The sequence below is a fragment of the Triticum dicoccoides genome, chromosome 7B (genome assembly GCF_002162155.2).
Source record: "Triticum dicoccoides isolate Atlit2015 ecotype Zavitan chromosome 7B, WEW_v2.0, whole genome shotgun sequence".
NCBI classification, from domain to species: domain Eukaryota; kingdom Viridiplantae; phylum Streptophyta; class Magnoliopsida; order Poales; family Poaceae; genus Triticum; species Triticum dicoccoides.
This window is the reverse complement of record NC_041393.1, coordinates 166,367,910-166,372,205: the sequence shown is the minus strand read 5'-3', so window position 1 is coordinate 166,372,205 and position 4,296 is coordinate 166,367,910.

Here is a 4,296-nt window from a genome sequence, read left to right as displayed (position 1 = left end):
CCGAGCAAGAACACAATACAATCAGACAAGCAGCAGTAGGAGTATTATCTCTCCGGAGAGCTCCGAAGCTGGGTAAACTGCTCGTGTGCTTCGCCTCGATCTGCTCTTCGTGTGATCTCTTCCCCCCGCCGAACCGAAAGGGGCTTGGTCCGCCGGTCCCATAGGTGTTCGTGGATCAGCATCCCCGACAGGCTTCTCAGCCTTTTTCATTTGTAGATGTCTGTACTCAGACATGTTAAGCTTCCACTTGTGCTTTGACTTGTATGCTCTGAATGCTGGGTCGAGAGACCCATGTTTGTAATATCTCGCTCCTCGGAGCCTATTGAATAAAATGCTTGAGTTGTAGAGTCATGTTGTGATGCCATGTTGTATTTGCACATATCAAGCATATTGTGTGTATGTTATTGAAATGCTTGGTATGTGTGGGATCTGACTATCTAGTTGTTTATCCTTAGTAGCCTCTCTTACCGGGAAATGTCTCCTAATGTTTCCACTGAGCCATGGTAGCTTGCTACTGCTCCGGAACACTTAGGCTGGCCGGCATGTGTCCTTCTTCATTCCTGTGTCTGTCCCTTCGGGGAAATGTCACGCGATGAATACCGGAGTCCTGTTAGCCCGCTACAGCCCGGTTCACCGGAGTCCTGCTAGCCCAGTGCTACAGCCTGGATTCACTCGTTGATGACTGACACGTTCATTGTTGGGTCATGTATGCCTGTCCCTGTAAGTTAGTGCCACTTTGGGTTCACGACTAGCCATGTCAGCCCGGGTTCTTTGTCATATGGATGCTAGCGGCACTATCATATACGTGAGCCAAAAGGCGCAAACGGTCCCGGGCCAGGTAAGGTGGCACCCGTGGGAATACCGTGCGTGAGGCCGCAAAGTGATATGATGCGTTACATGCTAGATCGGTGTGACTTAGGATCGGGGTCCTGACAGCTTTGGTATCAGAGCTTGACTGCCTGTAGGATTACCAAGCCAAACTGGTCGAAGTTGAGTCTAGAAATTCTTTAGTTATATAAGGGAATTGATTGTGGGATGGAACGTAAGGCTCTTTTTACTCCTTATACCTTATGCCTTCTGATCTGAGTCATCATATCTTTCCTGCGGGGTTAAGGAACTAGGCTTTCTCTTCTTTCTATCAGGATCACGTGTTACTAATCTGTAGACTTATAGAATTGTTGGATTTAAGCCTCGGTTCAGTTCCTACTACTTCCGTATGATAAATTTTTGATCTTGAAACCTTAATATTGTGCTTCTAAGTGGTTATGCCACCATTTTCGCTGGATGTCTCAAATCTTTTTGAGCATTTACAGCCGTTATGCTGTCCAAGTCATCCCAGGTTTCTAAATAGTCTGATGCATTTGCAAATCCCTTCCTCCTGTTCCCGATGTACCTTTGGTCAGATTAATCACACAAATCAGTGAGTTGAGGTATTCTATTACCTCGACATATATGTTGGAATTATTATTATGACCCTAGGTGTCTAGAGTATCATCTAGTAATTTAGCCATGTTTTGTATCCCCAGTGTGATGATTCTGGCCATTATTCTCGAAAGCATCCTGTGATGCCACTTAGTTAGTAGGCATTTCACTCCTGGGTTTTTGAACCCGAGATTCACCCTACTTACTTCATGTTGATAGTAATTGCTAGCTCCCTTAGGTTATTAGTAACCTTTGCGATAGTCCTCGAAGTTCGTGGTATTTCCTTCTTTCAAATACTATGAACCACATTATGGCAAAAGTTCTTTGAACCAAAAGATCAAAACCAGAATGCTCTTGATGAGTCCTCCATTCATAGCTGTGAATCTGCCAGTCCTTCCTCTTCAGCATGGGTTATCCGGAAGAAATATGCTGAATTTGTTCCTTTGGGTTGTCCCTCTTTAGTTGTCTTCTGACCTCGTCTATCAATTGATAGTCAGGAGTAGTTATGCATCCGTGTTCATCGATGCCACTACTCTTGTGGTCCGTCAAGCCATTCTATTTCGGAATGACTAGGAGAAACAAACTCCAGTACCTCATCCATATCCAGGATTGGGTCAAAGCAGTTGTGTTCCGCAAATCAAATACTAATCCAGCTTTTGTTCTGTTCTACCTTAGAGTATCACCATCTTTATATTAAGGTTATCATGGGAATTGCACACCATCCGATGAACTCTTGATACAGTGATACTTCTCGCCATCGGTATTCTTTCCTTGGTTCCCGTGTTATTATAACCGGAACGCCGACAATTGAATCATGATGTGTGAAATCTATACTCCTAGCAACTCGGTTGCTTGGTAGTCAATGGACAATACTCTCATTCTTAGCGTGTTGGTTATGGAATCGTCATCCTAAGATTGGTCGTGCCACCTAGTCCATTTTCCTGGTGCACACTTCGATTGATGAGTTAGGATCTTGTCAAGTCCTTGCTCATCTGATCATATCATCTTGCCCTCAAAACCAGGATTGTTCCGGGCTTAATAACATATCGATGGTTCGTGATTTTCCGAATATCTTCACGGAAGTATTACCAGGTTGTCACCTGATCGCTATGTTCAGCTCGTGATCAAGTTGGTTTCTTGTAAACCACCCATTCTCCAAGATTTTGTGTTGGATACCCTGAACTAGTTGGTTGAGCTAAACAACAACTTGGGGAGTTGGAAGATAAAAACTTTGCTTAAACTTAGTTCATTTCAAAGGGATATCTTTTTTATATGTGTGTTGCAGAAAGATGATATCTTCATTGATTGATCTTCGCGATCAATTGTTGGACCTATCATCTTATAAAAACTTTGATTTGAGTATGGGCTATCGTCAAATCAAATCAGAACCAACGATGTTCGTAATGTTGTCTTATTCGTGGTTGAACCCTCGAGCTTACACCATTACATCTTTTGGTCTGACCAATGCTATCACCTTGTTCACATAATTGTGGAATTCCACTTATATGGACACCTAGATGAATTGTTGTTGAGTCCATCAGCAACATTTTTATCTCCTCCATGATTCTATTGAACATTAAGCTAGTGTTGAAACTTTTGAAAGCATTTCCTTCATACTATCTCATGAAGGATATGTTTGGATGAAAGGAGTTACTTTCTTTAATTCACGTGCACTCGATGTAAGTTGTCGCCGTGGATCCGAGAAAGATCGTTGTTGCTTCCTCTGGAATCATCCCAAATCGATCAAGCATACGTGCGAAGTATTCTATGGTCTAGAGACTTGCAACCTTCATTCTATATGAATCCCTAGCACACCAAGACACTGATTGATTTGTTCAAGGAAAAGAAGTTCTTAAGTGCTAATCCTTAAGGACCCAAAGGTACGTTCGCAGGACTTCGCTCTCTGCAATGATGATTCCCAATCAGAACTCGGTAGTGTTTCATTGTAAGACTACTATGTGGTCATGCTTGTCTAGGAAATCGTGTTCACATGTGTGTAGCAGAACCAGCTCATGCCTTGGAGTTTGCTATCGTAGTTCATTTCCCGAGAATCTCGCAACGTCATCTCGTCGATTTGTGTTGCAAACTTTCTTTTCTAGACTTGATGAGTCTGGAATATCCTGACGCCAACCAGATCTGAATCTCAGGCAGATACGATGGTTGGGACGTTTCCCAAGAACTATAATAATGGTCTCACCGTAACCGGTAAAGTGGATGTCGTGGCTGACACACTCAGCCAGAAGACCTATTATTGTAGTATCTTGATTGAGGAAGTTGGCCACCTCCCCATAAGGATTTCGTAGGATTTACTCCCTAGTTGTTCCTTATGGATTCTTGTGTTCCTGAAGTCCGACCTTTACTTGATGTTCTAGATATCAAACCATATCTATGAATGGGATACGCTAGTACATCAAGGAGAACATTAGAAGCGGAGTGTTAAATGTCTCTCGGTCGATCATCCAGATTTTGTTTCCTTGGCTTGGCTAAGGTGAAATCTGAGAAGGTGTTATCTCCCTTTGCATCTGCATCGTCCATCACTATCCATCATGGTAGTAAGTTGTGTTGCCAGGATCCTTGACACGGATATTGGTAAAACCTTGATGAATATGGAAATGCTCAAGTTCTTGAGAGCACGCGCAAGCACTAGGTGTTATCATCGGCACTAACTGGGTTTGCTCTCAGCTTCCTCGGTTATGCTATAACTTCTCAAACAGTGGACTCACTCTCTACTGTTGAGCTTCTCCTCAGTTACTAAAGTCATCCCTTGTGTTGTTTTCAACAAGGTAATCCACATCATCCATTCTAATCTGGGTTTGCCATTCTACCGACCCCCTCCAAACGATCGCTTGAGAATTGCCTTAGGCTGGTATAAAG